Here is a 27,879-nt window from a genome sequence, read left to right on the forward strand (position 1 = left end):
TTGTGCCGCCCAAGCCTTGAACCCTAGGTATAAATACAACTTCTTCTTGTATTTTTTAGCTATTAAATCAAAATTTCCCTACCCTATCCGTTCACCCTTTTTCCTCTTAGTTTTCTTCCCCTTTTTCCATCACAATGCTGCCCATCAAGCCCTCTCTTCTTTTCATCCTTCCCCCCTCCATTGATAGTGAATTTTTGGTCGATTTCCTCATCTTGGTTGTTGTTATTTTTCATCAATTTTGCAGCTTTCGATCTACCCCTTTTTGCACTTAAAATTAGCCTCCTTTGCTACCACAAAGTTCTCTGTTGCCGCCACTTAGCATCTCTCGGGTAAGTGACTCATTTTTCCCTTTCGGTTTTCTGCAAAAGATTCACTGTTCCAGATTTGGAATTTTGGTTAGTTTTTCTAATTGAATTGATCAATTTCCAGCCATCAAACTCATAACTTGACATGCCCAAAACAATCTCTAAAGCTGATGTCGTTGGCGATGGTTGTCACCCCTAAAGTTTCTCTTTTGGTGGTTGTCGATTTGAGCCTTAAAACCTATTTAAACCATTGATTACAACTTTGATTTACACTGATTTTCAAGCCTAAAATACTCTTTTCAGCCCTAAAAAAATTCTTTACGGTGCTTTCCAAAATTGCCCCCGTTTGTGGCCAATTTTGGTGGTGTGATGCCTCTAGAACCACCAAAAAGGGCTTTTGGTTTTCCGTACATTTACCACCCTTTTTCCAGCAAGGTTTTAATTTATAATACCTCATTTTAATCGACCTCTAATCTGTTATGTTATTGGGAAATTGGTCTTAGTTGTTTGGCAACTCAGATATGACGAATCGGGAAGCATAAGTGCGATTGTTACGGGTTGAGGCGTAGTTTCGACTTGATTATTAGGGAATGTGTTATTTTATTAAATTAAAGTTTTAAACGGATGATTAGCTACTAATTTTTCAGTATATTATTGTGTTAGACACTACTTTAAATGATCTGGACTAGCAGTGAAGCCGTTAGTCATTCGCGCACATGTCTCTCATCAAATTAGAGTAAGTAGTCTAGTTGATTTGGATTTGAAAGTTGGAATGGTAACACTGATTTGATTGAACTCTTAGAGGGTGTTTTAAAGTTGATTTGGCAGCTTCTTAACTTGATAAATATTTTATTTTAATTTAGATTTAGTTTAAGTCTAAAGGAGGAATCACAGGTTTCGCAAGTAGTGCTATGGTTGTGCGAAATTAAGGTGTGGGTTCCAACCTATAAATTTGAATGTCTAAATAATATTTTTAATACTTAAAAAATAATTGAGCTTGCTGGTCGGGCTTAGATAAATGGCTAAGTAAGTGGTTTTAAGGTGGTCGAATCAAGTACGTTTCGAGCCCCAACTAAATGGCATGTTTTGCAAAATTGCATGAATGACCAAATGTTTGTATAAATGGTATTGGAAAGGAATAATATGTATGGCTAATGATATGGTGTAGCATGGCATGTAATAGAATGAAAATAAATATTGAATGCATGAAATGTATGCTTGGGTGGTATGCTATGAAATGTGTTAAATGAAAGTTTGCTTTACAAGAACTAGAAAAAAATTGTTCATAAAGTCATAATGAAACTACGGTATGTTAGAATGTCACCATATTGATGGTGAAATTGAATGTTTGATAATTGTTAATTCCAGATGAATGTGAATGATATTATGAGGGCATGTAGAACATGCTATTGAAATGATAATGTAATGAAAACATGGTTTTGGTTGAAAATTTGTATGACATATCGCTTGAGCATGGGATGAGATTATGTGGATGAAAGAGGAGTTTCGTGGAGTAATGTCAGCATATTAAGTCTGCATTTATGTTGTTAGTGCACTACACCAAGAGTAATGAGAAGAATGGCGATTATGTTCCATTTTTATTTTAAATGCTAGTATAATTGCATTATGTATAATGGTGGTTTAACCACATCGAGCTTAGCTTGCAATTTATGGAGTTTGGCAAACGAGTTCTGGGGAACTCGTTGTATGTAACAGATGGTTGGGGTAGGAAATCATTATGCATTATGTTATGTCGATAATGTTTATGCTATGTTGTGTACAATATTAATAATGGTCATTGATATGTGAAAGTTCTTTTTGATTAGGCTTAGACTGAGCTAGTTAGCTCACCCATAGTTTCAACCATCTTAGGTAATGCTCGAGACTAGGATCGGACATGGCATGCGGACATACGACAAACTTCGGACTTATAAATTATTTTGCTTAAGTTTGACCTAAATTTAATTGGTTTTTGGTCTATAAAGTTATTTGGACTGTGGTTTGGGTTTTATTCTGCTATAGGGTTTTCATGCATGCATACTTGACACATTAAATTTATTTCATAAGCATATTTCGAAATTAGACAGAGCATGATAACCAGCTTAATAATTAATTTGTTATTAATTAAGTTTTTCGATGTAATAAAAAACAACAAGGTTTTGATAAGAGCAACAATGAGCAATGTGTTTTCTAAACCACGCTAATGCTAATAATATGACTTAGTAATGGTTGATTTAATTAATGAATCATTTTCCCAAAAAAACAAAAGGCAAACTGTGATTTTTCTTAAAAGATAAAATTCTTAAAGTTTTCAATGAATGGTAGGGTAGCTTTGTCACATAAGTGAATAATATGATCTTCATGATTCGGCCATAACGTCTAGGTCAGGTTTGGGAGGTTGCATTTAATGGTATCAAAGCCAAGGTTCAAAACTTATGATTAAATTTTATTCCTTTCAAAAACGAATTTGCATGTATGCATACATAAAAAAAATGGGGGAAATTTTGGAAAAAAAACAAACCACATTATTTTGAAAAATATTTCTTTCAAGAAAACAAAGAAGTCCAAAGGTTTGATGCCATGCCTATAGAAACAATATTGAAACTCTAGAAAGACATTAGAAATTATTGCATAAAACTTTAAACAAAAGAACTTAGTTAAAGTGCGATAAAAGATTGAACATAAAACTAAAGATATTCTTACTTTTAAATTGTAGATTCCATAAGATATTGAAATAAATACCCATGGAATGATAACTCATGGTAGGAGGGGCCTTAGAGGGCGACCTTTGATGGCTCTAGTAGAGTCATCTGCGTCACAAGAGCCTGTATAGAATAATGAACCTAATAAGGCTATTAGTGAACCCACTACTGGGGGGTGGGAATTATGATAATGAGCATAATGGGGATGATCCGGTAACACAAGCTTTGTTAAGGACCTTATAGAGGGTCGTTAGGGCCTAAATTGGTAGTGGTAGTCATGGGACAATTGCTAAGAGGCTCCGTTCAAGTGGGGCAGAGTTGTTTAGGGGTATTGTTGGAATTACCCCTATAGTGGCCAAATATTAGATGGAGACCACAGAATGCATATTGGATGATCTGGACTGCACCTCGAGCAGAAACTTAAGGGTGTTGTATCCTTGTTGAGGGACAAGGTATACAGGTGTTGGACATCAATGGTTAGAGGTACACTACAAAAGAGTATTGATTGGGCTTATTTTCAAGATGCTTTTCAGGGTAAGTTTGTGGGTCCTTGCTATGTTGAGGCTTGACGATTGGAGTTTATAAAGCTGAAACAGGGCAACATGACAGTTTCTGAATATGAGGTACAATTTTTGAGGTTGATCCGTTGTGCATCTAGTATGGTGGCTTCAGAATAAGATAAGAGCTTTCATTTTCAAGAAGGTTTGATGTACAATCTTAAGATTCAGGTAGCTCCAAATCAGGAGCGGGTATTTGAGGTTCTAGTTGAGAAGACCAAAATGATCGAGGAGATTCAGTGTGTGGAACACGAGAAAAAGAGAAAATAGAAAGATCAGCTTAAGAGGGAGGTGGGCTTTGCTGGCCCAAGTTCTTGTCCCGTTAAGCAAACCATAGAGGTTAGGCCACCGCAGAATAGGGAAGTAGTGGGCCCTAAAGATGGATAGACTCAGGTATGTCAATAATGTGAGAGGCATCATCCGAGCGAGTATTGAAGAAGAATAGGTTCCTATCTAATTTGTAGTTCAATGAAGCATAGAATTAAAGATTGTCCTTGCCAGAATGATCAAATGCAAGCTCCAATTTATAATCAAGGCCTGGTTAGGGGTCAAAATTAAAAAGGTAATCAAGTTGTTCAGAGGGTCTATATCAGAACTAAAATGGGAATGGTAATTAGGGATAGAAAGCATTGGCTCAGGGTGCAAATCGAGCTGAAGCTAGACAGCCTGCTTTGGTATATGCGATTAGATACTGAAAAGATAAAGATGCGACTGACATCATTGCAGGTACCTTTACTATCCATTCGGTGCCTTATTTTAAATTAATTGATATAGGATCTACCCACTCTTATATTGCATGTGATATGACTGTAAAATTGGGGATTGGGGTAGAGAAAACTGGTAATGCTATAACTGTAGTCAGCCTTTTAGAATCATCTGTACTTGTAAGATATACAGAAGATGCCCTTTAGAAATTCAAGGGAGCTTGTCATTGATTACCACCCGGGAAAGGCTAACGTGGTTGCGGACGCCTTAAGCCGGAAGTCATTGTTTGCTTTACGAGCGATGAACGTGCATTTGTCTATTCTACCAGACAGTGTGTTAGTAGCTGAATTAAAAGCTAAACCATTGTTGACTCACCAAATTCGTGAAGCTCAGAAAGTCGATGATGAATTGGTTGCAAAACGGGCTAAGTGTTTTCCGAACGAGGAATCGGAGTTTCAAATTGATGATGATGATTGTTTGAGGTTCAGAAATCGTTTGTGTGTTCCAAGGAATTCGGAACTCATTTCGATGATTCTGAACGAAGCCCATTGTAACCGAATGTCAATTCACCCGGGGAGTACGAAAATGTACAATGATTTGAAACGTCAATTTTGGTGGCATGGTATGAAACGGGACATCTCTGACTTTGTTTCGAGATGTTTAATATGTCAACAAGTGAAAGCGGAACATCAAGTGCCTTCAGGATTACTCCAGCCGATCATGATACCCGAGTGGAAATGGGATCGAGTCACAATGGACTTTGTGTCTGGACTGCCCTTGTCAGCAAGTAAGAAGGATGCGATATGGGTTATTGTTGATAGACTGACTAAGTCGGCTCATTTCATCCCCGTACGTACGGATTTTTCATTGGAGAAACTAGCTGAATTGTACGTTTATCAAATTGTGAGATTACACGGGGTACCTGTTTCTATTGTGTCGGATAGAGATCCGAGATTCACCTCACGATTTTGGAAGAAATTGCAAGAAGCTCTGGGTACCAAGCTGCATTTTAGCACTGCTTTTCACCCCCAAACCGATGGTCAATCCGAGAGGATAATTCAGATACTTGAGGATATGTTGAGATGTTGCATCCTCGAGTTCAGTAGTTCATGGGAACGGTATTTACCTTTGATTGAATTCGCTTACAACAATAGTTTTCAATCAAGTATTAAGATGGCACCTTACGAGGCTTTGTACGGTCGTAAATGCCGTACACCATTGTTTTGGACCGAGCTCGGTGAAAGCAAAATTTTCGGAGTTGATTTGATTAGAGATGCTGAACAGAAAGTAAAGGTAATCCGTGAAAGTCTGAAGGTAGCCACGGATCGTCAGAAATCGTACGCAGATTTGAAACGAAAAGACATCGAGTATCAGGTGGGAGACAAAGTGTTCCTTAAGGTTTCACCTTGGAAAAAGATACTCAGGTTCGGCCGTAAGGGCAAGTTGAGCCCAAGATTCATTGGGCCGTACAAAATCTCCAAACGAGTTGGTCCGGTTGCGTATAGATTGATTTTGCCCCCGGAGCTTGAAAAGATTCATGACGTCTTTCATGTTTCGATGCTTCGACGCTATCGATCTGATCCATCGCATATAATTAGCCCATCAGAGGTTGAAATTCAAGTCGACATGAGCTATGAAGAAGAACCGATGCGTATCCTAGCTCGTGAAGTGAAGGAGTTGCGAAACAAAAGAGTTCCGCTAGTAAAGGTGTTATGGCTCAAACACGGGATCGAGGAAGCAACTTGGGAGACCGAGAGCTCGATGAAAGAACGATACCCAAACCTATTTACCGGTAAGATTTTCGGGGACGAAAATTTCTTAAGTGGGGGAGAGTTGTGACAGCCCAAAGTTGACCCTAGTCGGGAAGTGGTTTCGGGACCGCTAAACCGAGTCACCGAAATGTTTGAATGTGATACTTATTGTGTAGAATATGTAATTATGAATGTGTGAAAATTTCAAGCTTCAATTTGGTTGATTTCATGTGAATTTAGTCAATAGGACTTATGTGAGAAAATTCTAAAATGTGATAGGTCAATGTGTGAGGACCTATTAGTGCATGTGGACAAAGGGGGGGACTTGCATGTCAAATTCCCCCCCTAATGAGTAGTGGCCGGCCATGACAAGGAAGGATGGGTAAAACATGTCATGAAACATGTTTTGTTAGTGGAAGAATAAAATAAGGAGTATGGGTAATAAAGAAATGGAAAACAAAAGAAAAAAAATGTGTGTGTAGTGTTTGTCCCCCCATTGCCGTGAGCTAAAGAAGAGAAAGGGGGGAATTTTGTTCATCCTTTTCTCATCTTCATGCTTGCCAAAAACTAGAAAGAAAAACAAAGAAAAATTTTCTCATCCTTTGGTTCATCCTTGGCCAAAAATTTTAAGGAGGAAAGAAGAAGAAAGGTGAAGAGATTCGGCCATGCATGTAGCTAGGCTAAGGTATGTTTGATGATGTTCCATGAGAGGCATGCATGTTTTAGTTGTTAGCTTGAGTTCTACCTAACCCATGGTCTAAATCTTGCTATGTGATGGAAATGGCACTTGACCATGGATGAATCATTCTTGGTTGATGTTTGATGTTGTGGTGATGAGGCATGAGGATGAGTTAAGATTCGGCCTAGGTGGAGGTTGTGTTAATGCCATTGCATGCAAAATATGAAGCTTGTTAATGATGCATGTGATGATGGCTTGATGATTCTTGAACCTCCTTTTTAGCATTTTTTTTGTGTGAGCACATATGTGCATTGGTTGCTAAATGGAGAAGAATCGGCTAGCAAGATGTGTGCTAAGGCCGAATGTAACTTTGCATGTTAATGAGCAATGCATGTGTTAAATTGATGAAAAGGGGGAGGATGCTTTACTAGTGTGTATATGTGTGTATTAAGTGTTGAAATCGACCCAAAAAATGGACATGCATATTCGGCCAAGGGCAAAGAAATTAGCTAATATGTTGTGTTGATGCATGATTTTTGCATGTATGAGACTTTAATGTCTAATGTATAAATATGGGCTAAGTGCCTTGTGTTCATCTTTTGATGCCTAAATGATGAAATCAATTTATTTGTTTGATTAAGCTCAAGAGCAAAGGGGAAATAAAACCGATAAAGGGAAGGAAAAAGTGGTTGAATAGCTAGCGGAATCGTTCGACAACACCCGAGGTAAGTTCTTGAGTAAGAGAGCTTAAATTTCGATGTGATTAAATCATGCTCTATGTGTGGCTATTGAGCTGAATGTGCAAGGACTATGTGCCTTATGTTTGAGTTTCGTAAACGAAAATGAGATATGAATGTACCATGAATTATTGTTAGATGTGCATGATTAATTGAATGCTGTCCGGGCTAAGTCCCGAAGGCTTTGTGCTAAGCGAATATATCCGGACTAAGATCCGAAGGCCTTTGTGCGAGATACTAAATCCGGGTTAAGTCCCGAGGGCATTCGTGCGAGTTATTAAAGCCGGGTTAAGTCCCGAAGGCATTCGTGCGAGTTGTTAAATCCGGGTTACGTCCCGAAGGCATGGTGTGAGTTACTAAAACCGGGCTATGTCCCGAAGGCATTTGAACGAGGAGCTATATCCGGTTAAATCCCGAAGGTACGTGAATTGGTAACGAATGAGCTTGCTGTAAAATTCCAGCGAATACTCGAAAAACATCCCAATATGGGGATATGTTACGTATGTGTTGAATTAAATCGAGCCCTTACAAATAAATGTTCGCTCAGTTGATAAACGAGCTATCGGCCTTCGGCTAAGTTAGTCTATTGTGTATGTGCATAAGGGTTGTTAATGTTGTGAAGCAAGTTTAATATCGATAAATTGCGTATTATGAAATATTCCGTTTAGCTAAATGTGTGATATTCTTTGTTTATGCTGGAATTCCTTGCTCAAACTTACTAAGCATAAATTGCTTACTCGTTACATTGCTCCTCTGTTTTATAGATTTTTGGTTCTCCAGCTATCGGACTCGGGATCTTGAAGTCGAAGTCGCCCACACTATCAAAGGCTCTTTTGGGTACTATTTTGGTTGAATTTTGTTATGGCATGTATAGGACTACCCATTGTTGTCTTTCGAGTACTTTATGAAATGTATAAGTGTACAGCCATGCGAAAATGGCTTGTAGAAGTGGAGTATGGCATTAGACCATTCGTATTTATGAATGTATAGATGGTTTCATGATGTAACTATGTTGGAATGGAAGTGTTGAGCAAATGATCAGCCACTAGAATGGCTAAGTATGATCATATGTGGGCTTATGTATGACAAGGCCCTAGTTGGTCCATGAAACCCCAAATTAGGTAAGGTTCACTTTGAAAACAGAAGCTGATAGCAGCAGTGGTGTGGATTGGAAAAATCACAAGAATTCGTAGGAGTGGAATTAAATAATGAATAAATTATGTAATCGAACCTTGATGAATCTACTTTCATATGGAAGTAACGAAACAATTATAAGAACAGTACAGAAAGAGATATTCGGGTTCTTGTGGAACAGGGCCAGAACAGTTTCTGGATTCACTGTTCCGCCTTTGGAAATTCACTATAAATTGACCAGAGATAATTAGGGGTCATACCATATATGTATGGATTCCTCTCTGAGTCTAGTTTCCATAGAAACAAACGGCATCAGTATTGAAGCTTTGTGCAGAGAGATATCCCAGTCGTAATGGGAAAAGGTCAGTGTAGTCGACCCCTGTAACATGGGAGACTTTGACTAATAAACTGTACTAATTGGCCCGACCAAAAATTCTAGAAAAAAATCCATAGGTGGGGACATGAGTCTAGTTTCAGGGAAAAATCACAAAACTGATTTTTGAGTTGTGAAACTCAAGATATGATTTTTGAAGCGACTAGTACTCAGACTGGGCAGTGTCTGGAAAAATTTTTCAAAGTTTGTTATCATCTCGTGTCCGACTCCGGTGTCGGTCTCGGGTTCGGGGTGATACCAATTTATGGGAATTGATTGGTTGGTTGAACACCAAGTCCGTTTGGATTGTACATTGAAGAGGGTAACTTTAATGATTGAGTTTGGAAAAGAGGTTTTCATGGTTGGGGAACATGGGAATTATTTATCCAATGTGATATCTACTATGGTAGTGAAGAAGATGGTTCGAAAATGGTGTGAAGTGCTTCTGGCTTATGTGCGGGATGCGAGCGTAATTGATCCTTCTATATATAGTATTCGCACAATAAGGGAATTTCCTGATGTTTTCCCGAGGAACTACTAGGGTTATCTCCGGATCGGGAAGTGGAGTTCGGTATTGAGTTATTGCTGGGAACAGAATTGGTGTCCATTGCTCCCTACCGCATGGCACTTAAGGAGCTTCAAGAGTTGAAAAACTCCCAAAAGATAGACATAGATGTGACTAACTGGATTGATGTCGCGTGTGAATATATAATTTGAATGTGCAAGTATACACGTCGAATCAAGTAATAGAGTGATAAGTGAGATCGTCTCCACAAGGATCGGAATAGGTAAAAATATGATTGAGTTATTACTATAAACTATACTAATTAGGCTAATGGCAAAATAAACATAATATTGATTTGAAGTGAGGTACTAATATATGAAATATAAAAATCAAATAATGAATAAAATGTTGTGGCAATTCTACGAGACAAAGTTGAGAGGATATAGTTTATAAATGACAAAAATTAATTAACAAAATGAAGGTAGAACTGTAGGAAGCTTTCGCCACTCCAGCTTTCACTTCGACGATGTTGAATCATGTAGGACCCAAAGCTGATTGCTCGTCCCTTTCCTTGCTTCTCTGCTCTCCTTTTAAACTACTACCCTATCCTTTTCTTTGGAATTTCTCACGAGTTTTTTGGAGAGAAAGTTGCTCTCCCAATCCCCCTCTAAAAATCTCGTCTAAAATCCCTTCCAAAATCTTCTCTTTTTTTCTTTCTTTTCTCTTTCTTCTTTTATAGGGTAGGTCCCCCTCTCTTAGCATACACTTTTCTCCCTCTCTTTCAGGTGGATTTATCTGGTACATATCCAGCTGGCTAAGAGTGACAAGGATTGAGTGGCATTTGTGTTGAATCCATCCAACCGTTTTCCATGGCAATATTTCATGTCCTTCATTCTCTTCCTCCTTTTATTCACCCTTCTCGCACCTTCTGCATACAACAACCAATTCCCTTCTTCCCAATAGTAAAAGTAACATGAAATGAAATTTAAGGCACAATCAAAGTGTTATTATACAATGTTCTAAAAAAAAAGGCACATATATCTTCTTAATTACAGGCATTTAATCAAGCTTAAAGGTTCAAAATATAACTCTTTTCAAGAGTTATCACACCCATAAACCTGAGTTCTTGCTTGTTCTCAAGTAGAATATGTATGAATGCATGAATGAAAGAATTTTCCATAACTACACAATTTCCTCTTGTACTGCTAAACCAAACGAAACATATTTTATACCTCTATTCTCAACAGTCTTCTGTCTAAATAAAATTTTGGTTCAAATTTTATAGGTTTGTTTAGCATACTAAATGCAAAAAATGTTACCTAAAAATAAAATTTCCTAAATATTCATGCAATTCTAACTATAGCAAGAACCTATTAATGTACTTAGTTTATCCTTACACTAAACTCAGTTTTTCTTCTTATACTTATTCTATCATTGCATTATATAGAAGATTTTTTTTCTAGGGAATTCATCTTGTCACATGATTTCTTTACTTGACAATCTTAATAGAGCATACACTAGATTGCCAGGTATTACATCACGGCACAATTTGAATGTAATTCACTCATGAAGCTAAGGCTTTTGACTAAAAAGATTGATGGAGCAAAAAACTACCCCTAATCTACTTAGCCTACTACTACAGTGGAGTGCCCCTAAACTATTTTTTTACTCAATCTTATTTGATCTTGCTTTTCTGATCAACAATACAATGGAGCAAATAGAGTATTACTGACCTACTCAACAATTTCAAACATTGGAGTGATTTATAGTGTTTATATTTTATTTTATTTTATTTATTCATTTACCCTCATCTTTGTCGTGGTATTTATTATTACACAATGCTAATTTACTAATCTTAGTTTCAAGACTTCTAAGTATATTAAAAGAACCTTACTATAAACTAATTGTTATTATACTTAGGTCATTCTACTTTCATCAATTGTCACACGACTATCCTAAGCTAAACATACATAATCAATTTTCACAATTTCACAGTTTGAAGAGTTATTATCCTCGTCAAACATCATAGATAACAATATACTTTTCATGGTTTAGTAGTCATTTAACATTTGTATGTCATGGAAAAATAAGTACCAAAATGATCTAATGTTTAAACAAAATATCTAATGCATGCAATATGTACAACACACCCCCAAACCTAAAGGATACATTGTCCTCAATGCATGACCAGACACAAAATTTCATGTATGCAAAAACAAATAGGTGTGTAGAAAATGCAATGAAAACAATTATGAATGCATGAAAAACACATGTAAAAATGAAAAAACACTATTCAAATGAAAAGTAAAAACAAAAGCTTGGAAAGGATTTGTATTACTTTATTTGGGTTCGGTGGATTTCCTGGCAGCGTGTTTGTAACGCTACTTCCGTTTGAGCTGATTTATTGGCACCTCATCATCATCATCATCATCATCATCATTTGATTTCGTGAGATCATCAATTAGTTGATTAATCTCACGATCTTACTCTGATATGGGTGTAGTGGTTTGAGGTGAAAGCAGGTTCTTGTGGTGCAGAAGTTTGATTCATTTTATCTCCTTCCTTATCTAAGTCAATGTTCACCGATTCTATTTTCTCTTCCTCGCTCTCTGTTTCTTTGTTCTTCTGTTCTACAGTGGCTGGATGTGACGTAGTGTCTGTCACAACGGCTTTGACTTCCCCATCATATTTATCATTTGGATCTAATAACAACTCTTTGGGAAAAGTAGGGAATGTAGGCATGAGCTTGGTAAATTTTTTCTGACGAGATTTCTTGATGGAATTATTCCTCTTTCTGACGTATCCCCAAAATAAAGCCATTTCTTCTTGAGCCCTTCTTAGATTAGTAGCTGTCCTCAATTGTTGCTTCTCCATCAAATGAAACTTTTGTTTCAACATTTCAAGAGTATCGAACACTTGCTACTCAAAATCATTGTAAGATGTGGATGGAGTGGCATGGGTACTAGTAGATGGAGAAAACGTTGATGCAGAGCTAGGATGCCGTAGCACTTCTTCCCTTAAAAATCTCATGGCAATCTGTTTGGTGATGGCTCATTCGATAGGGATTTTGTCCTCATTTGCTTGGATAGAGACATTGACCCTTTAACAAAGTGCAGTAATGAGAGATGGAAAGTTCAGGGTGCCTGCATTCTTTTGTGCACAACGATGAACATCTCTAAAAATAATTTTTCCAACATTTATCTTTCTTCCAGTCATAATAGAGTGCGGTAACAACATGTGTTCCTTTGAAATAGCAAAGTTATTAGTTGAAGGGTTAAGGTGAGATTTAAGAAAGTTGTACCATACCCTACAATAAGGCTTCAAAGAAACACGGTCGATGGTGTAGCAGTCATTCTGAAAAACTGTCCATTTGGTCCCTTCTATACATAAATCCATAGGAACTTGATTGAGTCCTTTTACTATTAATGTCTTGACAAATTAAGAATGTTCATCAGGGCCTTCAGGTAAACCATATTGTGCGTTGATGGATTATTCATCGAATAACATCGAAGCACTGCATACATGGATGAAAGCATTATCTGGAGAGGTTAAATGGGCATAAAATTCCTTTACAACTTTTGTAAGAACATTGCTAGGATGAAGGCAAAAGAGTTGTCATCCATGTTTCTCTACCAGGAAAGAAATTGCTTCAGTGTATCCCATAAAGGTTGCATCTTGAAAAAGAAAGCCTTTTTCCATACAAATGAGTCGTTTTAATATGTTCGTGTTGTACTTTTCTTCAGCGTCTTTGCTGAAAAATGTTCTCAGAGGCATAAAGGTTGACGGAGATGGCATACATCGAACAATTTCAGGAAAAATAGTAACTATAAAAAGAAAAAGTTAAGACCTTTATAGTTATGGAGGAAAAATTAAAAATGGTGAAAAAGAAAAAAATTGAAAATACTTTGGAAAAGAAAATGACTCGACTAGGGTAAAAATGAGAGAGAATATAGCAGTGACATGGGGGATAAGATTAGCCTAAAATTATGTCTTGACATGGTAAAGTAAAAATTAGGTGGGAAAAGAAAAAAATTAAGCTAAAAATTCGCAAGTATGCTAAATGGGCTAACTATGACAAAGCCTGAGCCAATATCTAGCTGTAACAAAAGAAAGAAATAAAAATCAATTAAACCGATAAAAGAAAGAAATCAAAAACAAATTATTTAACTAAAACCAAGCAAAAGAAAACACTACGCAGTTCGAAGTATGAAAGCTCCTCAATAATGCTTCTAACGTTGGCCATTGATTTTGAAATTAAAAATAGTCTTGCCATGTTTGACTTCTACAGCTCCATGAGGGTAAACATGCACTATCTCAAATGGGCCAGACCAACGAGACTTTAATTTGCCAGGAAATAATTTCAGCCTAGAATTGAACAACAACACTTATTGTCCAGGTTCAAGTTACCGTGGCAAAATCTTCTTATCATTCCATCGTTTTGTCTTTTCTTTGTATAGTTTGGCATTCTCATAAGCTTGAGCTCTGAATTCCTCTATCTCATTCAGATCTAGTAGTCAATTATTTCCAGTAGTAATCCAATCCATGTTCAATTTCTTAATTGCGCAAAATGCCTTATGTTCAAGTTTAACAAGCAAATGGCAAGGCTTCCCATAAACGAGCTTGAAGGGCGACATTCCTAATGGTGTCTTGAAGGCGGTATGATATGCCTACAAAGCTTCATCCAATCTGGATGACCAATCTTTGAGAGTGGGATTGGCTACTTTCTCCAAAATTTGCTTAACCTCTCTATTAGAGACCAAAGCTTGTCCATTTGTCTGGGGATGATATGTCGTGGCAATTTTATGTTTAACCCCATATTTATTCAAGGTAGTAGTAACTAATTTGTATTCAAAATGAGAACCTCCATCACTAATCAAAGCATAAGGAGTACCAAACCTGGTGAAAATATTCTTATGCAGGAACTTTAGTACCGATTTGGCATCATTCGTAGGGAGAATGACAACTTCAACCCATTTGGAGATGTAATCTTCAGCTACAAGGACGTATATATTACCCCATGAGGATGGAAATGGACACATAAAGCCGATCCCCACACATCAAATAGTTTAACTTCTAGAATGTTTTGCAATGGCATTTCATACATCTTTGATAAGTTCATAGTTCGTTGACAACGATTGCAAGCTGGAAAAAAATCATTTGTATCTTTAAAGATGTTTAGTGAGTAAAAGCCAGATTGGAAACCTTTTGCAACAGTTCGCATTCCCCTAGAGTGTCCTCCATATGGTGTTGAATGATAGTGGTGTAAAATACTCTGAATCTCGTCATCCGGAACACACCTCTGAATTTTTTGATCTGCACAATGTTAGAATAAAACTGAATCATCCCAATAATATTGCTTAGCATCATGGGGAAATTTTCTTCGTATTTGGTTGTTGAGCTCAGGTAAAAGCAATCCACTTACTAAGAAATTGACAATATCAGCATACCAAGGTACCGTGGCAACCAGCAATTGCTCATCTGGAAAATCCTCCTCAATGAGTTGAATATTACCATCTTCGTTTTCTGCTTCAAGTCTCGACAAGTGATCAACCACTTGATTCTCTGTGCCTTTCCTATCTCAATTTTCTAGATTAAATTAGTAGCAATATCCATTGAATTAATCTTGGCTTGGTGTCTTTCTTGGTCACCAAATATTTAATCACAGAATGATCCGTATAAACTGTAACTTTGGTGCCAATTAAATAGGATCTGAATTTGTCGAATGTAAATACCACAACCAATAATTTGTTCTCAGTAGTGGTGTAGTTCATGTAACACCCCAAACCCGGCCTAAACATTAGGGCCGAATCTGGTGATGTCACATTGTAACACCCCTTACCCGTATTCTACGCTGGAATAGTGTACGAGGCATTACCAAAATAAATACACTTATAAACATATTAAACCGAGTTATAAAATTTCATCCAAATTAAAAACTTTCAAATTATTATCTTCGAGTCGTTAATTAGGGTTTACGAGGCCTAATACATACCTATTCATATGCTCAATATATCTGTTAAATCAATCCAATATTGAAGAATCCACTTTAAGTCAGAATCAATATTAATCACTATCATAAATCTTTTCATGTTATTTTCATATATCACTAACTGAACTTTGAATTTCAATTTACGAATATGTAATTCACTAACACATTCTGGTATACACAATGTTTAATTGATGAAATTATTTAATTGAGCTAAATTTCATATTCACTCCAAATTTTCTTCTATATCCATAAATGCTTTCACTTACCATTTACCTAACCAATTTCTCGAAACAAGCTATCACACAACAATAATACATCACCTGTGCTTCATGAATTCAATGTTCGAATCTTATCACCATTAAATCCATGTCATTCGAATACTTAAAGTTTATTCAAGCATATATTATTACATTTCATATACCAAGCATATGTCAAAATAATGAATATGTAATCAATTCATTTGTCATTTATTTCACTAGCAAATTAATCTCAAAATTCATAACATTCCATTACTTAAGATATGTCATAAAACACTCATTTAACATAAACTAGCACCATCGCCGAAATCTTTAGTATGCTATTTATTCCCCTTTTTTCGAATCACATAGCAAAATATTACAAATATGTATATATTTGAATACTATAATTATGCATCAACTTACCAACATGAGTTAATTCATGAGCCACTCATGACATCATTTCATGCCAAATATACCACATGCATATGCTATGAAACTTTATTTTCTCTCATGAGCTTACCATGACCAGTAATGCACCAATATAAGTATTACTCCTATTTCAACATTTATCGATTATAATCAGACATTTAACCAATTATACACAATTCATTGATATAATTTATTGTCCTCCTCCTCCTCTCCATCCCACATCCTTTATGTATATAACATGCTTAAATAGCATTATACATAATTTCACTATTCACTTATATTTAAATTCAAAGTTGTCTAGTCAAGTTATAGTCACTAAATTATTTTTATCCAGAGATACAGAGCTCCAAATTAAGTTCCGATAATTTTACCCAAAACTAGACTCACATATATTCTTACCATAAAATTTTCAGAATTTTTGGCTTAGCCAATTAGTACATTTTATTCTTTAAAGTCACCCTTATTTCACTACTCAACATCTCTAACCTCTCTTCACTAAAAATGAATTATCTCATTGTATAGAATTCAGATGATATTTCTATTTATTTCTTTTGAAAATAGACTCATTAAGGATTCTAAGCATATAAATTATAACTCATAATTATTTTTGTACAATTATTAATTATTTTCTAAGTCAGAATAGAGGGGATTCTGAAATCAATCCGACCCTACCTCACTAAAATTCTAATATCTCAAAATATATAACTCTTTTGCTTGCTCTGTTTCTTTTATGTAAAAATAGACTCATTAATATTTCATTTCATATCTTATTCACTCTCTAATTCAATTTTCACCATTTTTGGTGAGTTTTCAAAGTCACACTATTGTTACTGCCCAAAACTGTTTTGTTGCTAATTTTACTTTTTCATAATTTCACTTTTTCACTTTTAATCATTATTCAGTTCAATTCCACACATATATTCATCATTCACTCACACTTAATCGTTACATGATCTCATGTTTTTTCACTTAGTCAATTTCCCGATGAACACTTTGAAATAATAACAGATACACGGTGGATTCAACACATAGCAACCACCCTTTGTAATCAATGATATCCGGTGGGATCAGCACAGCAACCACCTTATAATTAATGATACCGGTTCATATAGTAGCCTGCACATAGTACTACACATGTGACCATCACTATCCGATACACGTAGTAGCCTGCACATAGTACTACACACGTGATCGAAGCTATCCGGTACGTATAGTAGCCTGCACATTGTACTACACATGCGACCTATCATTCTGGTACACGTAGTAGCCTGCACATAGTACTACACACGTGACCATCACTTTCACTTTCACATAGTGGCCTACACACATTCCATGTCACACATGTGATCATTTCTGTCACTTCATTCGTATCCCTTTTTATTCCGAATGTTCAATCAGGAAATTTTTCACTTTTTCTCATTTTTTCCTTTTTCACTAATCAAAGTCAATTCCTTGTCTTTCTTGACTTATAATAACACATTTAACTTATTTAACACTCACATTATTCAATCCAGTCAAAAACCACATTTTTAAAAATTACATTTTTGCCCCTAAAGTTTCACAAAATTGTGATTTTGCCCCTAGGATCAGAAATTAAACTTTATTCCTTTTTATTATGTTTCATGACGTGCTGAAAATTTTTCCCTTCTATGGCAACATCAAATTCTCACTCTAACACTTACTTATGAACATTAGGTATTTTTACCGATTATGTCAATTTACTCGTTTTCACTTAAAATCGGCTAGCAAAAGTAATTTAACATAATTTCAAGCTTCATATTCTACCATAAAACATCAAAATAAACATATTTCACTTATGGGTATTTTTCCAAATATGAACCCTAGATTAAATTATTTCTAGAATAAGCTAAATCAAGTTACCGAGACTCTAAAAACGTAAAGAACATTAAAAATGGGGATTGAAATCACTTACTATGGAGCTTGGAAGCTTGAAAACCCTAAATATGGCTTCCCCCTTGCTGATTTCGTTCACCATGGAGAAGATGAACAAATTTTTGGCTATTTTGGCCTTTTTAATTCTTTTAATTAGTAAATGAACAAAATGCCCCCAACTTAAAAATTTCCTATTTCACTTATCTCTTGTCCATTTTTAAAATTTCATAACAATTGGACACTTCTAACATGTAGAACTCAACTTTTGTACTTTTTACAATTTAGTCCTTTTGACTAAATTGAGTGCCCAAACGTCAAAATTTTCGAACGAAATTTTCACGAAATCATTTTGTCAAGTCGTAGACCATTAAAATGTAATGAAAATAAATTTTTTTCTTGTTGAATTTGTGGCCCCGAAACCACTATTCCAACTAGCCTAAAATTTGACCTGTTACAGTTCAACTACGTATCTGTCAGCGTCCGACTTGCATAGTAAATGGAATGAAACACTTTATCCTTCCTTTGCACAAGCACTGCTCCTATAGCGAAATCGTTGGCATCGCACATAAGTTCAAAACGTAATGTCCAGCCCAGTGCTATGACAATCGGTGCTGTTATCAGTTGCTTTTTAAATGCCTCAAGTGCTTGCACACAAGGTTCATCAAACTTGAAAGATCTATTATGTTCTAACAATGCACACAGGGGTTTGGATATCTTCGAAAAATCCTTAATAAATCGTCGATAAAATCCTGCATGGCCAAGGAAACTTTGAATACCTTTAACTGTAGTAGGTGGTGGCAATTTTTCAATCACCTCAATCTTCACTTTGTCTACGAAAATCCCTTACTGTGAAATTTTATGTCTCAGACAATGCCTTCACAGACCATGAAATGACATTTTTGCCAATTCAGAACAAGGCTAGTCTCTTCACACCGACAAATAACTAGCTCCAGGTTTTTGAAATAACCTTCAAAAGTATCGCCAAAGACCGAGATGTTATCCATAAAAACTTCCAAAAATTTCTCCACCATGTCCAAAAATATTGCCATCATGCAACGTTGAAATGTTGTAGGGGCATTGCACAATCCTAAAGACATTCATTTGAAAGCGAAGGTTCCATAAGGATATGTGAATGTAGTCTTTTCTTGGTCAGTAGGAGCTATAGCAATTTGGTTATACCCTAAATAACCATCCAAAAAGTAATAAAAGGCTTTTTCCGCTAATCTATCTAACATTTGATCGATGAATGGCAAAAGAAGGTCCTTCCTAGTGGCTTTGTTGAACTTTCATAGTCAATGCAAACTATCCATCCCATGACAATACGAGTTGGAACGAGTTTGTTGTTGTCATTGTTAACCACAGTAACACCCCCTTTCTTGGGTACACATAGAATAAGGTTCACCCATGAATTATCAAAATAGGATAGATTATTCCAGCATCAAGCCATTCAGTAATCTCCTTTTTAATGACTTCCTTCATAATGGGGTTCAGTCTTCTCTGCTACTTGATAGAATTTCCATGGCAATCCTCTAGTAAAATCTTATGCATGCAAATGGTCGGACTTATTCCCTTGATATCTGTGATTGTACACCCCAACACCTTCTTAAATTTCTTCAAAATTTCTAACAATTGAGCCTCTTGATCATATGTTAATTCTGCATAGATAACTACTGGCAACATGCTGTTGTCTCCTAAGTAGGCATAATTCAAATGTAATGGCAAAGGCTTCAATGCCAAAGTAGGAGGGTCATTTATAGATGGTAGGGGAGGTTTAAAAGAATGATCTGATAAATTTAAAGATTCAAAACTCCTCTTTGCTCTATTTTCAAGTTGCTTAGCCTCCATTTGTTCACTAAGTTATTCAATCAGTTCCTCTTCATTCAACTTAACTGAGTCTACCTCATTATCATAATTGTTGTAACAAAATTCTACCAATTCTTCCCAATGGCGTGTCAATAATCCCAATGGCATGACAAAATTCATCTGTATCTGCACACTTCATGGCATCAAAAACATTAAAGGTTATCTGCTGGTCATTAACTCTCATTGTTAATTCACCTTTCTGTACTTCAATTAATGTTCTACCAGTGGCTAGAAAAGGTCTTCCAAGAATAATTGGTACCTCTTTATCAGCTTCACATTCTAAAATAATAAAATCTACTGGAAAAATAAATTTGCCAACTCTTACCAACACATATTCAATTTTACCTTTCACATGTGCATAAGAACGACCAGCTAGCTGCAGTATTACAATTGTAGGTCTTGCCTTCCCAATTCTTAATTTCCTAAAAACAGACATAGGCATTAAATTTATGCTTGCACCTAAATCACATAATGTCTTGCCTACATAATGATTTCCAATTGAGCAAGGAATAGTAAAACTCCTTGGGTCCTTCAATTTCAAAGGCAATTTGTTCATCAACATTGCTGTGCACCCTTTAGTGAGAGCAACAGTTTCAAATTTCGCTAGTCTACGTTTCTTTGACAATATGTCCTTCATGAAATTTACGTAATCTGGCATTTTCTCCAATACTTCCACCAGTGGTATGTTGATATGAAGTAGCTTCAAGACATCTAAGAATTTTTCGTATTGAAAATCTTGCTTAGACTTTTGATATCGTTGAGGAAAAGATGGCAAAGGTCTTCCTTCAACTTGTTGAGGTTGTTTTGTCATGGAATTCTTATTGGCAACACGAGTTGGTTCTACTTCAACATTTTTTTGTTTGCTCTTCTCTGTAACACCCCTAACCCGTACCCTTCTCCAGAATAGTGTTATAGAGCATTATCGGAGTTTACAAATTAATTTTCAGACATTTCATTTCATCAAGCATTCATATTTATAACCAATCAAAACATTTATGAGCTAAAATTAACCAATTTAACTTATACAAGTCATTATAACCAAAATCAAATCATCCAAAATTACCAATAGAACCAATGAATAATGTGATATATCTCCAACAAGCTTCCAACCCAATCGAGCTTCCGATAATCATTTCAAAACATCTAATAATTATACCTATTACCAATAATAATTCAATTCCAATAATAAAACACACATATATATAATATTCATTACCAAATAGCATTCACTTATATTAAAATTATACAAAATATAGTTCATACGAACTTACCAGGCTAAATTGCAAAAATAGCAAAATTTAGGGACATTTTAGAAAATTTCTATTTTTCTCGAATTTCCACCCAATCTTGATCTAAATTAATATTTCATTCAATTTACTAATTTAAATAATAAAAGAATTCATTTCATGCAATTTGGTCACTTTTTGACATTTTTACAAATTTACCCTTAAATTTCACATTTGTTCAATTTAGTCCCTGAACCTAAAACATGTAAATTGGTCATTTTTAATGAAAACTCTTGCTAGTTGAATAATCATATATTTTCCTCCTCCTCCTATCCATTCCACATCCTTAATGTATATAACATGTTTATATGTAACATTATCTATAATTTCACCATTTATTTATATATTCATTTAAAGCTGTCCACTTGATTAATAGTCACTAAATTATTTATATCTTGAGCTAAAGAACTTCAAATTGAGATCCGTTAATTTTCTCTGAAACTATACTCACATATATTCTTACCATAAAATTTTCAGAATTTTTGGTTTAGCCAATAAGTACAGTTTATTCTTCAAAGTCACCTCTGTTCTGCTATCTGACAGTTCCAACTCTTCTTCACTAAAACTTAATTATCTCCTTGTAAAAAATTCAGATGATATCCCTATTTATTTATATTTAAAATATACTCTTTAAGGATTTTAAACATATAAATTATTACCCATAATTATTTTTGTAAAATTTTTTATGATTTTCCAAAGTCAAAATAGGGGAACCCAAAATCATTCTGACATTGTCTCACAAAATCTATTATATCTCATGATTTACAATTCCATTACTTACTCCATTTCTTTTATGAGAAACTAGACTCAGTAAGATTTAATTCCATATTTTTTTCATCCTCTAATTTCATTTCTATAATTTATGGTGATTTTTCAAAGTTAACCTACTGTTGCTGTTCAAAACTGTTTTAGTGCAAAATGTTAATTACTAAGTTTATAACTTCCTTATTCCCTTTCTCTATAATATTTCCCATCACTTTCATTTATTTATCTTTACTAATATATCAAGAAAATAAGACTTTATATAAGAAAAATCTACTGTAACATCTTTTCCATGCTATTTCAATAATATCAAACTTAAAAATATATTGAAATCTCAATGTTCTTACCTTGTCCTATTGATTTCAATATTTAACTTGATTTTCTCTCTCCTCCATCTTCAATTTCTTGAATCCAACTTGATATTCTAGCTCCCCATAGTCTCCTTGTTATCTTTCTCTCTTGATGGATATGGAAATTCTTTTGATTTCTAGGTGAAAATGGTAAGTTTTTGGAGGAAGGATCAAATTGTAAAGAAAGCAAAACTTTCCTTCTTTCTCTCTTCTCCTCACGTTGGATGCATGGAAGATGATGGGTTGGTTGCTTTTCATCTTTCTTTCCACATATATATACTAAATAAATTAATAATAAAATAATAAAATATCATTTAAAAATCAAATTAAAATATTAATAAACTAATACTTATTTAATTAATTAATCTAAAATATCACCAACATATCATTGCCTTCTAGATTTCTCTCTCTTCTAATTGACCATTTTTCCCTTTATGTTCTTTTAAAATTTCATCCTTGAGTCATCACTTAATTTGGTAAAATTACGATTTAGTCCCTCAAAATTCTTCACCTTTTCAATTTGGTCCTAATTTATCCATTTTCCTTGGTTTTTAGATTATTCTACCCTTAAAATATTTTCACTATTGGTCCTTCAAAATTTTCATATTTATACTTTAACCCCTTAAATTTTGAGTATTTACTCTTAGGCCACAAAACTTTTCTCACTTTTGCGATTTAATCCTTTCTTGAATTAATATGTCATAATATACTTCTCAATGTTGACATAACTCAAAATTACCCTTTTTATCACTTTATTTCCTTATTTTACTATATCAGGAATATTATCTTACTTTCTTATTGTAGTAATTTTTTTTGGGTATTACATTCTCAGTTGTAGATTACTCCACTACTAGTTCTAAATTCAGCTTACGTGTGAAATTTGAGTTATCTTCTGTAACAGTGGCATCATCAATAACTCCAGGTAGCTGAGTACCACTTCTTAGTGTAATGGTATTACAATGTTCCTTCCCTTAAGATCTTGAATTTTCAGTATCACTCAACAATGCTCCTTGTTGTCTTAAGTTTAATGCATTGACAATATGTCCTACTTGGTTTTCTAAAACCCTTAAAGATGCATCTTGACTCTATATTACAGCATCGTTCTTGGCCATGTATTCATTTAATAAAGCTTCCATGATGAAAATGATGATGAACTTTGCTGAACATTTTGTCATGGCATAGGTTGATTGTATCTAGGTGGTGTACTTGTGACATCCTGTTGAACAACATTACTGGAATTCCCCACTCCTTAATTTTTCCAACTGAAATTAGGATGTTATTTCCATCCTGGATTGTATGTAAGTGAATATAGGTTATTGTTTCGATTTAAATTTCCCATGTAACATATTAAAGTTGGGTTCGATGGAACATTCATCAAAATATGATCTTCCCCACAATAAATACATGTAAACTCTGCTGCTTTCATTTCTTGGACTACAGCTGGTCTCTTCAATGTTTTAATCATATTAGTTAGACATGATACCTGAGCTGTTAAGGAAGTGATCGTATCAAGCTCCATAGCTCCAGCAACTCTTCTACCAATACCTACTCTTGTAGTTGGATATTGATAATCATTGTTAGCTATCCTTTCCAGAATTTCAAATGCCTCATTATAAGATTTATCTAGCAAAGTCCTATTGGTAGATGCATCAACTACCATTCGTGTATTTACATTCAATCCATTACAAAACATTTTCTAATCAATTCCTTGAATCACTCCCAAGCTTCATACAATGTCTCATCTTCAGATTGCTAAAAAGATGTAATATCGTTCCTCAATTTGGCATTCATGTTTGGATGATTGTATCACAACAAAAACCTTTGACCAAGGTCATCCCAAGATGCTACCGTTCCTAACGGCAAAGCATTCAACCATGCTCTGGCACGATCTCTCAATGAGTAAGGAAATAGCTTGAGTCTTAGGGTATCTTTAAGAACACCCTGTTACCTGAATAAATCACAAACCTCCAAAAAGAGTCTTAAATGCAGTCATGAATCTTCAGTAGGTAATCCACCGAACTGTCCTACTATTTATAGCATTTGAAACATCACTAGTTTCAACTCAAAATGCTGAACTTAAATCGTGGCCTAACAATCCCTAGATTCAAATAATCCAAGATTGGCACTACATGTTTTCTAATGGGCTTTTCTCTATCATCTATCACACGAGGAATATCAACATCCCTACCATTCAGATGTAATGGATCTTCTCTGCTTGGATCATTTCCAATCCTTGCCATCTCTCGCAATTCTTTTCTCCTTCTTCTTAAGGTTCTCTCAATTTCAGGATCAAAATAATAATCTTAATTCTCAGGAATACCTCTACTCATAAACTAGCAAGAAACCTGAAAAAAATTAAAAACAACAAAGTAAGCTAAAAGTAACAAAATTAAATAGATAATAACAAACCAAATTTCACCAATTTGTCGATCCTCGGCAACAGTGCCAAAAACTTGTAGCGTGTGAATATATAATGCGAATGTGCAAGTATACATGTCGAATCAAGTAATAAAGTAATAAGTGAGATCGTCTCCACAAAGATCGGAATAGGTAAAAATATGATTGAGTTATTACTATAAACTATACTAATTAGGCTGATGGCAAAATAAACATAATATTGATTTGAAGTGAGGTACTAATATATAAAATGTAAAAATAAAATAATGAATAAAATGTTGTGGCAATTCTACAAGACAAAGTTGAGAGGATTGATGTTGTTGAATGGGAAGGTTGGAATTACTTGGATTATATCTTCATAATATAATAATATCATGGAAAAATCTTGACCAAATTACTGTTCAGAGTATAACTACTGCGTTCTGCTTCTTTCGAGAGCTAGAATTAAAGCTATCATTCTAAGTCTTTGTACGTCTACAAGTCTCAAGAACAATACCTAACAATATTTTTCCTTACTCTGTACAGATCACAACTCTATGTCTAGAGAGCTACAAGTATTCGCTCGAGTACTCGCTTGTATCATTCGATTACGATCCAACTTATTTAACATTTTTAGAATTAAATCAAGTCTAAGGATATACTAAACATTCATCTATGCCTAAAGCTTGCATGCATATATTTAGACTAATCCAAACCGAATAAAATAGTGGATCTTCTCAAAATATCATTATGATCATTAAATGTATCAAGGTAAATCCAGTAATTCTAACCCAAATGAAATTAGCTCATGATTTGGAATTTAAAATGCAAAATCAGAATAACATTCAACATCATTGTTAATAGCTTAGAAATCCCAGAAACTAATTAACGGAATGAAGGTAGAACTACAGGAAGCTTTCGCCACTCCAGCTTTCACTTCGACACTGTTGAATCATGTAGGACCCAAGGCTAATTTCTCGTCCCTTTCCTTGTGTCTCTGCTCTCCTCTTAAACTACTACCCTATCTTTTTCTTTGGAATTTCTCACAGTTTTCTAGAGAGAAAGTTGTTCTCTCAATCCCCCTCTAAAAACCTCGTGTAAAATCCCCTCCAAAATCTTCTCTTTTTTTCTTTCTTTTCTCTTTCTTCTTTTATAGGGTAGGTCCCCCTCTCTAAGTACACACTTTTCTCCCTCTCTTTCAGGTGGAATTAGCTGGTACATCTCCAGCTGGTTGAGAGTGACGAGGACTGAGTGTTGTGTCAACATTTTTCTGGAATTGCCATGGCATTTGTGTTGAATCCATCCAACCTTTTTCCATGGCAATATTTCACTTCCTTTATTCTCTTTCTCTTTTTCTTCATCCTTCTTGCACCTACTGCATACAACAACCAATTCCCTTCTTCCAAACAGTAAAAGTAACATGAAATGACATTTAAGGCACAATCCAAGCGTTATTATGCAATGTTGTAAAAATAACCTAAAAATAAAAATATATCTTCTTATGCGCAGGCATTTAATCAAGCTTAAAGGTTCAAAATATAACTATTTTCAAGAGTTATCAACTGACATTACATCAGTCTGGATCGGAGAAGAATAGATCTTAAATTCGTTTATGGGTGTATTTATTTGTGACATTCAAAGTGTGAAGTACCTAAATCCTGAGTGGATGACAGACTAAGTATGCATGACTCGTACACTTTGATGCAAGTAAAAGCCTGTGTTCAAATAGATAAGAAACTAAAAACTAGTGTGTTAGGTGTATGAATTCTGCAATATTATTGACATTCGCAATAGTAAAATTTATAGCCCGAGACATGGGTAAATGATATCCTCTCATTGGCATTACATGATTGATGAAAAGTAAATGTGGCCACGGGTCATTTTTCTTTGTGATGAATGACTTGATTACTATTGATTGTATTTGACTTTTCATGAAGGAAGATGTAATGGTTACCATGAGATAAAATAGGATCATATTGGAAGAACGGATATTTTCCCAAAGAGATTAAGGATATTTATGAGTGTTGCACACTTATGGCAATGTCATTAGACGATCACTGATCAAGTTGCTTTCATAATGGCATGTTGTAACCTCCTAAACCCAACCTAGACATTATGGTCGAATCGTGAAGATCACATTAGTCACTTATGTGACAAATCTACCTTACCATTCGTTAAAAACCTTAAGAGTAGTTTAGAAAAATAGTAGTTTACCTTTTATTATTTTTGTAAAATGATTCATTAATTAAATCAACCATTATTAAGTCATTTTATTAGCATTAGATTGGTTTAGAAAACACATTGCTCATCGTTGCTCTTATCGAAACCTTGTTATCTTTTGTTATTGTAGAAAACTCAATTAATAACCGATTAATTATTAAGCCAAGTATCATGCTCTGTCCAATTTTGAAATATGCTTATGAAATCAATTTAATGTGTCAAGTATGCATGCATGAAAACCCTAAAATAGAATAAAACCTAAACCACAGTCCAAATAACTTTACAGTCCAAAAGCCAATTAAATTTAGGTAAAAATTAAGCAAAATAATTTACAAGTCCGAAGTCTGTAGTATGTCCGCATGCCATGTTCGATCCTAGTCTCGAGCATTACCTAAGATGATTGAAACTATAGGGTGGGTTAACTAGCTCAGTGTGAGCCTAATAAAAAAGAACTTTCACATATCAATGACCATTATTAATATTGTAATACAACATAGCATAAACATTATCATTCGAAAGAGTCATGGACATAACATAATGCATAATGATTTCCTACCCCAATCATCTACTACACCCCACAAGTTCCCCAGAACCCATTTGCCAAACTCTATGGCAATCTTTGAGCACTCATTGAGTTTAAAAATGCTCACACTCTTTTATGTTTAACAATGCAAGGATATAGCTAAAATGAAGGAGAAGTGAGCTACCAAGTGAACCAAAGCAAGGCAATTTACCTTGAGAATGTCTGATGTGTTTCCAACTTAAAAAGGAAGGCAATGTGGGACGAATCTAGTAGGTTTTAGACTTTGAGTTGTTAATATTTTGTAATTGGACATTGTGAACTCTTTAATTGGTTTGATTTGGAGCTTTCATTACTTCTTCAAATAGATGATTGAGTGGTAGATTATGAATGCTTGATGAATGGTATGAGTAATTGTTCAACTAACTTGTAAGTGTAGGTTGAAGTTTTGTTGGCTATTAAGGTAAGTCTTATATGTTTTATATGTGATTTGGAAATTAATCA

The 27,879-nt window shown here is 34.9% G+C and overlaps 1 long non-coding RNA gene across 5 annotated transcripts; it reads left to right on the forward strand.

Annotated features, from left to right (window-relative positions):
- On the forward strand, positions 1-27,879 carry LOC121216046 (uncharacterized). 5 transcript variants are annotated; one of them, XR_005912056.1, is made up of 4 exons: positions 13-329; positions 809-1,041; positions 2,178-4,290; positions 8,201-8,257. It is a non-coding gene; the product is annotated as an uncharacterized lncRNA (long non-coding RNA). The 5 variants fall into 5 exon arrangements; XR_005912057.1 differs by lacking the exons at positions 2,178-4,290; positions 8,201-8,257 and adding an exon at positions 27,531-27,879; XR_005912058.1 differs by lacking the exon at positions 2,178-4,290 and having other exon boundaries at positions 8,201-8,441.

The sequence above is a fragment of the Gossypium hirsutum genome, chromosome D04 (genome assembly GCF_007990345.1).
Source record: "Gossypium hirsutum isolate 1008001.06 chromosome D04, Gossypium_hirsutum_v2.1, whole genome shotgun sequence".
Taxonomy (NCBI): domain Eukaryota; kingdom Viridiplantae; phylum Streptophyta; class Magnoliopsida; order Malvales; family Malvaceae; genus Gossypium; species Gossypium hirsutum.